Source organism: Suricata suricatta, chromosome 13 (assembly GCF_006229205.1).
Source record: "Suricata suricatta isolate VVHF042 chromosome 13, meerkat_22Aug2017_6uvM2_HiC, whole genome shotgun sequence".
Lineage (NCBI taxonomy): Eukaryota > Metazoa > Chordata > Mammalia > Carnivora > Herpestidae > Suricata > Suricata suricatta.
In genome coordinates this window covers 68,762,941-68,777,505 of record NC_043712.1, presented here as the reverse complement: position 1 = coordinate 68,777,505, position 14,565 = coordinate 68,762,941, and positions in this window count along the sequence as shown.

Sequence of the window (14,565 nt, the reverse complement as noted above, 5' to 3'; positions counted from 1 at the left end):
TCAAGAGGAGAAGGGAACTCATTCCTCATTATCAGCATATTTGCTTACTGACTTTTTTTCATTTTAATGTCATAGTATTCCAAATTTAATTATTTGATTTCATTTAGATAATGTTCTTTAAACCTCTTAGAATTTTTTTTTAACATTTTGTTTTATTTTTGAGAGACAGAGAAACAGAGCATGAGCAGGGGAGGGGCAGAAAGAGATGGAGACATAGAATCAAAAGCGGGCTCTAGGGTGTCCCCTGAAACCATTTTTAAAGGGTGTGTCTGTTGGCAATACATTTTCTTGTTTTTCTTCATTTGAGAATATAGTGATTTTGCTTTCATTTCTGAAAGATAATTTCATTGAATATAGGATTCTGATTTCAGAGCTATTTCATTTTGATACTTGAAAAAAATACCACTTCCTTCTGGTCTCCCATGGTTTCTGGTGAGAAACCCACTGTCATTTGACAGTGTAGTTAAGGTGTCATTTCTCTACCTACTTTGAAGTTTTTGTTTTGTCTTTAGTTCTCAGAAGTATAACTGTTTTTTGTCTTGATATAGATTTTTGTTATTGTTATTTATCCTGTTTGGGTTTGCTTATCATCTTGATTTTTAAGTCTATGTCTTTTGCCAAATTTGGGAACTTTCTTCTATTATTTCCTTAAGTACTTTCTCAACCTCATCTTCTTCCTGTTTTAACATGTGACTTTAATCACACAATCTTGTTATAGAATCACAAATTCTTGAGGCTATGTTCATTGTTTTAAAGTCTATTTTTATCTGTTCTTCAGATTGGATAATTTCTATTGTACCATTTTAAGCCTAGTGATTCTTTCTCTGTCACTTCCATTCCTCTGTTGTGCTCATACATTGAGTTTTTTATTTTTATTTTTATTTTGGGTTTTTAATTTTAATTTTTAATTTTTTATTGTATTTCTTAATTCCAATATTTCCATTTCGTCCTTATCTACATCTTCTATGTCTTTGCTGAGATTTTGTATTTTTGGCTGAGATTCTCAGTATTTTCCATTGTCAAGTGTGTTTATAATTATTTCTTGATGCATTTTTATGATGGCTTTTCTTTTTCATATTTAAAGATCTTATTTTAGTTTTTAAATAGGCTTAGGTTTACAGAAAAATTGAGAAAAAGGCACAAAGAGTTTCCATAAACCTCTTGTTCTCACACATTCACAGCCTTTCCCACTATCATATGCTCCCCAGAGAAGTACATTTGTTATAATTGGCATATCTACATTGACACATCATAATCACCCAAATTTCATGGTTTGCATTAGGGTTTACTCTTAGTGTTGTATGTTTTGTGGGTTTATACAAATGGCAAATAAGCATATAAAAAATGTACCATATCATATGTCATCAGACAAATGCAAATTAAAATGACTATGAGATACTACCTCAAGCCTATTAGAATGGCCAAAATCCAAAGACCAAATGCCAGTGGGGATGTAGAGTAACATCTCATTCATTGCTAGTGAGACTGCAAAATGATACAGCCACTTTGGAATACAGTTTAGCAGTTTTTTGTAAAACCAAACATATTCTTGCAATATGATTCAGCAATACCACCTCTTGGTATTTACCCACAGGAGTTGAAAATTTGTGTCCACAAAATAACTGCCACATTGATGATTTTAATAGCTTAGTCTAAGTGCTGAAACTTGGAGATCAGTTAAAATATTCCTTATGATACAGTAACAAGTGGTACATGTCATTATATATTTGTCCAAATCTATAGTATGATAGCTTTACAATTTTTTTCAAATCATTCTTACATGACTGTCATTACAGTGTTGACATATACTGATTGTTATTTTTATTTTTATTTAACTTACATACTTCCTAGCATATGGCATATGGTGTTTGGCTGCAGTAAAGTTGCTATTGTCAAAAAGTTTTGTGTTATATAAGGATACCCCTTCCTAGTCCTTTTGCTAGAGAGAGAGAGTAGGTTTCTTTGGGGGCTTTTTTTTTTTGGTCCATACCCTTTGGCATTTTCTGGCTTTCAGATTTTTCAAGATTTTTCAGTGCCAAATTTAGGATATATGAGGCGATGAGAAAACAAAGGGAACTCACCATTATCCTTCCTATAGTCCTGAGTTCTCTAGTCAGTACTCCTTTTCTCTGCTTTTCTTTGTTTTATATAAAAGACATTCAGGTTTCCTTAGTTCTACTTAGCAGGAAAAATAAGGAGAAGTACGTCCAGTCCATATTCTCAGAAATGGAAGTCCACTGTGTGTATTCCAATAATTCTTTTCTTTTTCTTTTAATTCCTTCTTAAAATATTGTATCTATCCTTAATCTAGTGTCTGCCAACACAGTATGTATGAAATAGGTTTCTTTTATTGTGTACTTGGGAGTTGACTGAACCCATATCTAACTGCACAATGGTTAGATATACTGAATTTCTAGTATAAATTCTAGTATCTAGATTGTAGGAATTTACCAAGTTGCTTTTTAAAAAATTTTTGTAATGTTTGTTTATTTTTGAGAGAGAGAGAGAGAGACAGAGTGTGAGTCGGGGAGAGTTAGAGAGAGAGGTAGACACAGAATCCAAAGCAGGCTCCAGGCTCTGAGCTGTCAGCACAGAACCTGATGTGAGGCTTGAACTCATGAACCTCAAGATTGTGAATTGAGCTGCAGTTGGACGATCAACCAGTTGAGCCACCCAGGCATGCCCCAAGTTGGTTGTTTTACCTAAAGTATGATAGCATTGCCTCTTAGCCCCACATTTGATTCTCTGGCAGTCTGAGTTAATAGAGTATTTATTAGTGTCTTAAAAGAAACTTTTAAGAAGTGTCTTTCAGTCTCTTCTCCCTATCATATAAAACTATGAATCCTGTCACCAGGATGTAATATGTGACTTCTAATCCTCATATATACTCTGCCTCCTCTGTCCTCTTATTTTTTGGGTACTGCAGGATGTAAAAAGATGTTGAGCAGTTTAAGAAAGGGAAGTGGAAAGGGCATTATGGCTATATCATATGTCCTTCCAGCCAGTTCAGAAATAATTTTTCTTTCCGGTTGGATGTAGGCATGTTTCTCCAAGCCAGAGGGTCAGAGTGAATGAGACAGAAAACTTGGTGTTCTCTATGTGGGCCATCCTTATTTTCAGAGTGATGTGTGGATCAGTCATTACTTGTTCTGCTCATTTCAGTTTCACTGGTTTAATAGTTAAAGGAAATTCCCTCCAGATTTAGATGGTAGTTAGTCAGTTTTAAATGTTACTGTATTTAATCTCTTTTTCTGGTTCCTTATAGGTATTTTAGGAGAAGGGAGTGACAGCCAGCTGAAAAGCACTTAGAGCTGAAATCTCCCAGACTAAGTTAGTCTTAAAGGAAATTTAAAAGTAGGTCTAAGTGCAAACAAGTTTTTAAAAATTGAAATGAATGATTTAAGTTGCCAATATAATCTCTTCACTTAAAAATCAGTGACATACAAAAATAATTTTATTGTCTGAGTTTTTAAACCTTTTCAAATCTGTGAATCAAGCTCTTCTTGGTATTTGAATAGGTGCCATCTGCTCGTCTGTAACTGAGCCAGTTTTTGCAGTTGGGTCTAAATTTAATACTTAATTCCAATAGAAGAAACATGCAGATCATTGTAAGCAATGAAGCATTTGTAGGTTTTTAATTTAATACTTTCCTAACAATTTATTAGGAATAATTTAGAGTTTTTAAAGGTACCTGCTATTAATTATCTATACTATTATGGCAGTTAAATAAGGAAAAGGTAGGTATCGGTTAGTTATAGCTGCATTAAAATTTTTTAAAATATTCTCATATTTAGAAGTTTCAAGTAGCAACCAGAAACTTAGAACAGCTGAGTCTGTAACTGAGCTGGGTGGTTTTACTGATTTGAACTGAGCTTGGTGAAGCTCATTCATGTGTCTTTGGTCAGCTGTGAACTGGCAGGTGACTTTGCTGATCTTGACCTGCTCTCTCATATGGCTGGGTCATCAGACGTATCCCTGTGGCATGTGTGCCATTCTCCTGTAGGCTAGCCCAGGCACGTTCTTGTGGTGAAAAGGGGTGTAGAAGCAAGTACAGGAGGCTTAGGTTTGGAACTGTCAAAGTATCACTTCCTTTCACAATTCACAGGGTTGACAAAATAGACTCTAGCTATTGATGAACTGCAAGGTAACATTTGAAAGGTTATAGATACAGGGAGGCATGAATAGTCATGGCCACAGCACTCAGTCCACCATTTTTGAAAAGGATGGAATTGGGACTAGGACCCTGTTTCATGCCTTCAGACTGGGTTTCTTTTTGTTATACTAACTGTTCTTCCTATTTACCTATATGATAAATTTGAATGTTTGTAGGTAAAAAAAAGACATTTGTGTCTTAGTATATGTCTTGGTCTTCAAGTACTGATATAGAAAGCTGTAATAAATTCACATTATTTTTATCTATTGAGTACTAAGTACTTCTTCACAAAATCAGTTTTAGGGTATCTGAAGAAAACAGATTTTATATACTTGGAAATATCTGGTGTTTTCCAGATGTTATCAGTATGCTGAAAATTTGGAAGGTTAAGAAGAACTTTTTGCATTACTTTATCCTTTATTTCATTTGACTATAAATCTCAGGGAACTAGAGTGATAATATCAGGATTGTACTACTCTAGTTATTATGGTCTTAATTTCACTTTATATCCTAGATCCTAAAAAAAAAAGTTATTACTACTTAGAAGTGATTCTTTTTAGAAAGCAACTTACAGGGTCAGATATAAAACTTCAAGGTGTGTTTTACTTCATGTTGAAATTTATATTAGAGCCCACCTACCCCTCATTGTTTCCCTTGCCTTTGTGGACCTGGAGATAGATGAAAAAGATAAAACGGTCATGAAGTTGTGACAGCTTCTAGCTGTCCTGTTTGTTTGTCCTCATATCTTTCTATGCCAGTTCCAAAATTCCCTTCTGCCAAAATTAGGTTTGGAAAAATAACGTACTTCATGTTGGGGTTTTGGAGTGATGGTTGGGTTTGGAGCCAACAGCCAAGAAAGAATACTTGAAGACCTCTTTGGTGTAAAAAGTGATTTTAATAAAACATGGGGACAGGATCCATGGGCAGAAAGAGCTGCATTGGGGTTGTGGAGAGTGACTTCTTATATACTATGAGTTGGGAGAAGTAGAGTCAAAAGGAAGTTTCTTAAAGGGATTCCCATATGCTAAAGAGGATTTACAGATTACTGGAGGCCTACCTATTGTCAAACAAACCCAGGTTGTTTTTCCCTCTAGCGAAGCATTACCATTAAGATAGCAGGGAGTTCCTGGAGATTAGACTATTGGTAAGATTGCTTTTTTCTTATATATTTGATACTTATATATTAGATCTAAGATATTTGTAAACTGATGGAGACTCAACCAATTAAACCATTTGTTTTCTTTCTTTCCTTTGTTCTTGGGCAGCCAGGAGTGCCTGAGGAATATCACACACATCCCACCTAGAGGCAAGGTTGGGGGTGGGGGTTTGTGGCATGTCTGCTTGCCTTATGCTCCCTTATCATTTCATATATGACATATATTTGAAATTAGTAGGAAATCATTTGGAGATTAACAAGGAAAAAGTTATTTCTGAAAACATTTGGGAAAGAAGAGTGTTTGGCTTAAAACATTAGGGCATTTCATTGTTCAGTAAATTACATAATTTTTTCAAAATCTCAGAAGAAACAACATTAACATTTCCTTTTCAGTATATATGAGCAATTCTTATTTAAAACATTCATTGTCAAGGCACCTGGGTAGCTCAATTGGTTAAGTGCCCAACTAGTGGTTTTAGCTCAAGTCATGATCTTAGGGCTTCGTGGGTTCAAGCTCTGCATCAGGCTCTATGCTGACAACATGGAACCTACTTGGGATTCTCTCTCTCTCTTTCTCTCTCTGCTCCTCCCCTACTTGAGCCATCCCTCTCTCAAAATAAATAAAGTTAAAAAACATAAAAATTCATTGTCACATATTAAATGAGTTGTCTAGGGGCCCCTGGGTGGCTCAATAGTTTGGGTGGCTGACTTTGGTTTAGGTGTGATCCTGCAGTTTGTGAGTTTGAGCCCCGAGTCAGGCTCTGTGCTGACATCTCAGAGCCTGAAGTCTACTTCTGATTCTGTGTCTCCCTCCTTCTCTGCCCCTCCCCTGCTCATGCTCTGTCTCTCAAAAAAAATAATAATAAAAATAAATAAATAAAATAAATGTTTAAAATAATTAAAAATAAAATAAAATAAATGAGTCATCTAAATGTAAAATGTATAGGATAACTCATATTCTGATAAGGTGTTAAATCTTATTTTGTATGAAATTTTTTGATATGTGTGTTTCAGTTTTTCCATATGTGAGAAGAATTTCTCTTGACCTGCTGCCTGCAAAACAGACAGGGATAGCTGAAGGGATCCAGAACATAAAGAAAAACTTCCCTCTTTAATATAGACATTATTTAGACCTGATTTTGTGATAAGTACATCTAGCATAGACAGATGTCAACTTATCTGTGGATTAATATAATTCAAGGAAAGGAATATTAGCTAGGCATTGTCTGTACAAAACATCAGATGCTGAGGAGGATAGAGAAGATTTGCAAACTGTGGTTCCCTGACCACAGGAAACTTAAAATCTAATTGAGAATAGGATTTTTATTTATTTTTTTAATAGCTTATTGTCAAATTGGCTTCCATATAACACCCAGTGCTTCTCCCCACAAGTGCCCCCCACCATGACCATCACCCCCTCCCCCCTCAGTCCATGGTTCATTTTCAGTATTCAGTAGTCTCCCTTGATCTGTGTCCCTCACTCTCCCCCGCTCTCTTTCTCCCTTCCTCTCCCCATGGTCCCCTGCCAGGTCTCTCCTGTTAGACCTATGAATCAAACATATGGTATCTATCCTTCTCTGCCTGACTTATTTCGCTTAGCATGACATCCTCAAGGTCCATCCACTTTGCTCCAAATGGCTATATTTCATTCTTCCTCATTGCCATATAGTACTCCATTGTATATATATATATATACACCACATCTTCTTTGCATAGTTAATAGATGATAGTATATTGTAAATATAATTTTCACATGCACTGGGAAATGAAAAAAATTCATTTGACTCATTTTAGTCCAATATTCACTTTTTTACAGTAGTCTAGAACTGAACCCACAATATCTTTGAGGTATGCCTTTGTTTCCCATTTAAAAATTTTTTATTTCCCAGTGCATATGAAAATTATATTTACAATATACTATCATCTATTAACTATGCAATAACATCCTGTCTAAAAGAGCGATGTATGTACCTTAATTAAAAAGTACTTTATTGCTAAAAAAATGCTAACTATCATCTGAGTTTTCAATGAGTCATAGTCTTTTTGCTGGTGGAGGGTCTCACCTGATGTTGATGGCTGCTGACTAATCAGGGTGCTAGTTGCTAAAGGTTGGGGTGCCTGTTGTAATTTCTTAAGATAAAGCAACAATGAAGTTTGCTGCATCAATTGTCTTTCTTTCATGAATGCTATTTGATAATTTTTTATCTACAGTAGAACTTTTTCCATAATTGGAGTCAATATTCTCAAACTCTGCCACTGCTTTATCAATGAATTTTTATATAATATTCTAAATGTTTTGTTGTCATTTCAACAATCTTCATATCATCTTCACCAAGAGTAGATTCCAACTCAAGAAACAACTTTCTTTGCTCATCCATAAGAAGCAACTCCTTATCTGTTACATATTTATCATGAGATTCCAGCAATTCAGTCACACCTTCAGGTTCCACTTCTAATTCTGGTTCCCTTGCTCTTTCTATCACATTCAAAGTTCCTACTTCTTCCACTGAAGTCATGAACCCTTCAAAGTCATGAGGATTGGAACCAACTTCTTCTACATGCCTGTTCCTCTTGATATTTTGATTTCTTCCTATGAATCATGAATGATCTTATGGGCATCTAGAGTGATGAGTCCTTTCCAAAAGGGTTTTCAATTTACTTTGCCCAGATCCATCAGAGGAATCACAGTCTGTGGCAGCAGCTGCCTTATGAAATGTATTTCTTAAATAATAAGACTTGAACGTTGACATCCTCCTTGATCCATAGGCTACAGAATGATGTGTTAGCAGGCATGGAAACATTAATCTTGTGGTACGTATCCCTTGGAGGGATGGATGACCAGGTACATTGCTCTTGGGTGACCATGAACATTGTCAATGAACAGTAATATTTTGAAAAGAATTCTTTTTTCTGAGGAGTCTCAGCAGTGGGCTTAAATAATGAGTAATACAGAGCATAGGCAGAGTAGATTTAACATAGTTTTTAAGGACCCTGGATCATCAGAATGGTACGTGAACATTGGCTTCATTAATATCTGCAAAGTTAGGCATTGACTTCTCCTCTCTAGATATGAAAGTCCTAGATGGCATCTTCTTCCAGTAGAAGGCTGTTTCATCTATATTCCAAATCTGTTGTTTAGTGTATCTACCTTCATTATCTTAGCTAGGTCTTGTGGATAACTTGTGAAGCTTCTACATCAGTACTTGCTGATTTAGCTCATGCTTTTATGTAGATGGTTTTTCTCTTTAAATATCATGAATCAGTCTCTGCTACCTTCATACTTTTCTTTGGCAGCAACCTTACCTCTATCAGCCTTTATAGCATTAAAGAGAGTTAGGGCCTTGCCCTGGATTAGTCTTTGGTTTAAAGGAATGTTGTGGCTGGTTTGATTTTCCATCCAGGCAACTTAAACTTTCATCATATCAGCAATAACTCTGGTGGGGTTTTGTGTGTATCAGTGTGTATGTGTACATTTGTGTACTCAGTGGAGTAGCACTTTTCATTTCTTCAAGAACTTTTCTTTTCATTAATAACTTGCCCAGCTGGCATGAGAGGCAAGCCGTTTTAGGCTTTCAATGTCCCTTTCTCACTAGGCTTAAGCATGTCTATGTTTTGATATAAGGTGAGCAACATATGGGCCTTACTTTCAATTGAACACTGAGAGGGTGATTGTTCACATTGAATTCAGGGCTGAGGAGCTTGGTGTGCATCATCAAAAACTAGAAGTATCTTGATCACCACCAAGCCAGAAAGCCCCCAAATTATAAATGTGAATGCAAATAAGGTCAAAGCTGTGACCATTAAAAGTCACCCACCAAACATATCAATTCCACAATCCTAAGTTAATAATCCTTAAAGAACAACTATATAAGGAGTGAAAGCTTAAACTGGAGAAAAGAGAGCAGAGTCAGGTCCAGAGGCAACACAACAACCTGCCCCACCTTGACTTACAAGCCCTCCCTGACTCATGACCAGGGTGACCACAGTGGGGACATGGGAACTTCCCAGGTGCTACACTTCCATCTGGAGGACACAGCAATTAGTATGGGACAGCAGCAGGAGCCTTGGGTCCCTAAACATGTCTTAAGGAAGCACCAGCACAAGAATTTCCCACCAGCTGCAGAGACAGTGAGCCCTTCATGCTCCAAAGCACAAAAGTTTGGTGGAGGAGATGCAGGGTGGGGGACATCCCAACACGTAAGGAAGAGTTTCCCTAATCAGGATGTGGCACTGAAGGGGAAGCTTGGGAGCCAGTCCTCCCACAGCTTCTCACAGAAGGGTCAGTCTCACTGTAAAAGCCTTTATAGAAGCAAAATGAACACTATTTTACAATGCTTTAATTTCCAGGAGAAAGTGCAAAAGAGCAGAAAACTCCCAGGAAAAGGGCAGCCCCCTATCTGTGCAAAGCAGAGGCATGGTTCAAGGTAGAACTGCCTTTTGGGATGATGAAAGCTCAGAAAATCAGGGATGATGTTGGGAAGGTCCTAGAAGAGAAAATGGAGCACCGGCATGGAAGAGATAGTACCTACCCTCAATAGCCACTTTTGTCCCAGCCAAGTTTGGGAAAACTCTGACGGATGGCAGACAGACTCTTCAACCTATCAGACACAGCACCATACACAAAGTGAGTCAGAGACTGACTTTACTAGCCAATGGATGGTTCTCAAAGCAGCCAGCAAGGCAAGCTGGGGCCAGACATGACCCATAGGATAAGACTGTCAATCCCAGTGACAGTAAACATGCAACACGGCAAAAAGATGAAGAACCCAGAACTCATTCCTGTGCCCAAAGAGTCCAGGGACATATTCAGGGCTGAGGAGCTTGGTGTGCATCAATCAAGAACTAGAGATATCTTGACCACCACCAAGCCAGGAGGCCCCCAAATGATAAATGTGAATGCAAGTAAGGTCAAAGCTGTGACCATTAAAAGTCACCCACTAAACATATCAATTCTCCAATACCCTAAGTTAACAATCCTTAAGGAACAACTGTATAAGGGGTTAAAGCTTAAACTGGAGCAAAGAGAGCATGGCCAGGCCCAGAGGAAACACAACAACCTGCCCCTCACCCCCCCCCCCCCAATTACAAGCTCTCCCTGACTCATGACCAGGGTGACTCCAGTGGGGACATGGGAACTTCCCAGGTGCTATACATGTTCCCACCAGCTGCAGAGACAGGGAGCCCTTCATGCTCCAAAGCACAAAAGTTTGGTGGAGGAGATGCAGGGTGGGGGACATCCCAACATGTAAGGAAGAGTCTCCCTACTCAGGACATGGCAGTAAAGGGGAAGCTTGGGAGCCTGTCCTCCCACAGCCTATCACAGAAAGGTCAGCCTCACCATGAAATCCTTTTCAGAAGACAAATGATCACCATTTTGCAATGGCTAAAATCCAGGAGAAAGTGCAAGAGAGCAGAAAACTCCCCAGAAATGGGCAGCCCCATGTCTGTGCAAAGCAGAGGCATGGTTCAAGGTAGAGCTGCCTTTACCAGGATGGCCAAAACTCAGAAAATCAAGAAAGATGTTGGGAAGGTCCTAGAAGAGAAAATGGGGAGCGGGCATGGAAGAGATAGTACCTGCCCTCAATAGCCCCTTTTTTCTCCAGCCAAGTTTGGGAAAACTCCAAAGGAAGTCCAAGTGCAGGCTCAGACCCAACCTGTCCAGGGGCGTCCTTTCAACTACAGCATTCCCTCCTGTAACAAGATAAGTATCAAGTCTTGCCACCAAGAAGCTGTCTTTGGGGGCCACAGTCATTCTGCAAGTATTAGACAGAATATGGACAAGGACAGACACCACCAGAAAGCCATGGAACTTAAGGACCAGCTACTTATTATGTCAGAACCATTGCCTGTCGGTGCCCCACAGGAAGCCTGTCCCCCACATACCACACCTGCAAGCATCAAGCTGGCCAGGGGCCTCCAGCCACTCTCACCACTGCTAAAGGCACAGTATTCAGAGATCTGTCTCTGTTATTTAGACAGAAAGGCATTCTCCAGAATTTGCAGGGGGTGGGGGAAATTTCCCATCCCAAATCCCACAAAATAATCCCTTGATTCTCTCCAATAAATATCTCTCTTAGTGATGTCTGTTTTGTGTACTGTTTGGGGCCATGGTTTTGGGTGTCTCAGGGTTTTGTGTTAATGCAGTTGTTGCTGATTGCTTCAAGGTGACCAGTCCCCCTGTTGAGGGGGATCTCCTGGGGTACGATGTACTCAAAGCGCATTTCCTCTCTGATGAAGTCTGACGAGATGGACTCTGTCTGCTGCCTCTTAGTAGCTCTCTCCTTTACCCTCATTGAATGTTTTAGACCCTTCAGAGCAAGTCTTCTATATATCAGGAGGGTCAGAGACAGGTATAGTTTTCAGAAAATAGTGATTAAGCCACTGTTTCTTCTTATAGCTAGTGTTACAGTGGCTTCCAGTTACCAGAGGATCCCACAGGTGGGTGAACTCTGAATGGGAGTGTTTGGGCCTGTTGGGGTGGGGTCCTGGAACAGCGTAAGTGCTGCTTAGGAATCTGCCATGTTGGTTATATTAAACTTGACATTAGGGTTTCCTACTGGAACTGGAAAGCCTGAAGAAATGCCCAGGGAAGAGAACATCAGGCTGCCTCACTGGTGATGGTTTTTGCAAAGCAAGAGCATCACTTAGATCTGTCAGTGGGGGGAATGTTGACAAGGTAGCCACCACCTCCCAGGTTAAGATGCCTTGAAAGAAATGAGGAGGTGAAAGAGTCACCTTGATGGCAAGATAAAAGTCCCCTTAACACAATCATGTCCTGCTCCCCACCTTCCTCAATCTGATTCAGGCACCAGCAGCCCACTGATGCCTTATACTGAAATGTCACGGAGCTGTTCTTTGAGTACGCAAACAACATCTGCAAGCTGTCAAGCATGGCATCTCCTTTTGGAGAAGGGGATCTTGGTAACTTCCTTCTATCCATGCTTGATAGCAATACACAAGATCTTGCCTTTAGTGTGGACAGTTCTCCCATTAGGAGAGAGGTACCATCTTTGATATTCATGGCGCTAGTGGATCCAAGGTAGACCTCCCCCGGAAGACCTGTATCTTATGAACAAGAGGTGAGTTCTACACTATGCATCAGTGTACAGGTAATTGGGGGCTTTCCTATGGAATGCTTAGTGTTATTTTATTTTGTTTTTGGCCAAGGCAGCACACTTACCAACCCTTAGAATAAGTTCGGGAGAGAAGTTGATTCCACTTGAGACTGGAACTCAGTAATGGAGTGAGTATCCTAGTGACTGTTCAGTGTTAAAACAAAAAGCCACTAAAGCCCTCCTTGGACAAGAAGATACAAGTGTGGTATCCTTGTCCAAGGTTATCCTATTGACTATGCAGCATCTGAACACTAAAGTCATGAAAGAATGCAGATTCTGATTCTGTGGAGGTCATGAGAGGGACAACAGGTGAAATGGGGCCCAGGGCAGGGAACATGAAAAGAAGGTCCTGGAGGCTCTAACATCTATGTGGATAGACCAGCTAATACCCCAGTCTCCCAGGTCCTCCATAATCTCATTTTAGAATCCAATACTACCCATTCAGTTCAGTTACTGCTGTCCTGTAGAGCTTAGCACTTTGAATACTTCTGCCATCAGGAATACTATAGTCTGACATTCTGTCCTTTTACCTCCTCCTCCTATCCTTCCAGCTTATATGTCCCCTGTTATCAACTCCACATCATTCATTTTTCCACTTCTTGTCTATCTACCAAGGCCTTGTCTTCCTGATCATCTATCTAGTAACCAATATTTTAAAAGATACAACACAGGGGTGCCTGGGTAGCTCAGTCATTGATTCAGCTGACTCTTGATGTCAGCTCAGGTCATGATATCATGCAAGCTGCAGAGCCTCCTGCAGAGTGTCCTTCAGAGCCACAATATCACACAGGCAGTCTCTCCTTTTCTCTGACTCTCCCCCACTTGTGTTCTGTGTATGTTTCAGATGAGATCGAGCACGTTCAGGGTGGTATGGCTGTAGACTCTGTGTATGTTTCAAAATAAATAAACATTAAAAAATTTTAAAGAAAAAGCTCCAGCACAAAACGTACCCCATCCATTACCCTTCAACCCTTCCTGTCTGGCAAAATCTCATCTGTCTTTTTCTAGAAATGCCTTTCTCTAAGTTACTAATCACTATTGGAAATCTCATAATTGAGGCTATTGATGCCCCAAGATATTCAGCCCCGGCACTACCTGGACATCATTCATTCATCCCACAAACACTTATCCAGGCTTACATGTGAACAAAGCAATGAAGTTAGGTCACTATTTCCTTAGTCTGTTCTCTTCCCTATGCTACTCAGATGTATTTTAAATTTCCTTCACTTTCCTCAACTTAGGCCATCTTCACTCAGCCTGGCAGATGTGCTGGACCACAGTTCACAGAGAAATGAGAAAGCCATGAGATGGGAGCTTTCATCAGAACAAGACACAACAAAACAAAACCTTCCAACGACATTTCCCCATTCTTCTTTCCTTCCCAGTGTCAAAGGAATTCCTCTTCATTGAGAGATAGCTAAATTCTAATCTTGATAGGACTGTGCCTCCCTTGCCAGGTCTCCTCCTGAGTCCTTCCATGTCCTTATGAGATACCCAACCTCTTTTATTTTTTCAATGCTTTTTACCACAGAAATGTTTAAACATGTACAAGAGCAGCTAGAACAATATAACATCCCAAACACCCATCATCCAACTTGCACTATTATCATTTGGCAGGTGTGATTATGATTAAAGTTCAAAAGCCCATTTGAACATCTTCCCATCTAGGGGCTCCTGGGTGGCTCAGTCAGTTAAGCATCCAACTCATAGTTTAGGATCAGGTAATGATCTCACAGTTCATGACTTCTAGCCTCACATTGGGCTCTGTGTCACTAGCGTGGAGCCTCCTTGGGATTCTCTCTGCTCCTCCTCCTCCTCCCTCTGTCTGTAAAATAAATAAACATTAAAAAAAATCTCACCATCCATCTCTAAGACATATGCAATGCATCCATGTCAAAGTACTCACATTTCTTTGATACTTATCACCTGTGGAACATACTGATTCACAGCAGATGTAGGCAGCATTGGTGATGGAAAAGCAATGAGCTTTATGGGCTTTGGCAATCACTTCTGCTCAGCCTTGCAGTCAACCCTGAGGAGCCCTTTCCGTGAATTCCTCAACTCCACACAAAAAGCAGTCTTACAGAGCAAATTCAGGGCACGAATTCACTGTCCCTTCATCACACAGTAACTGTAACATG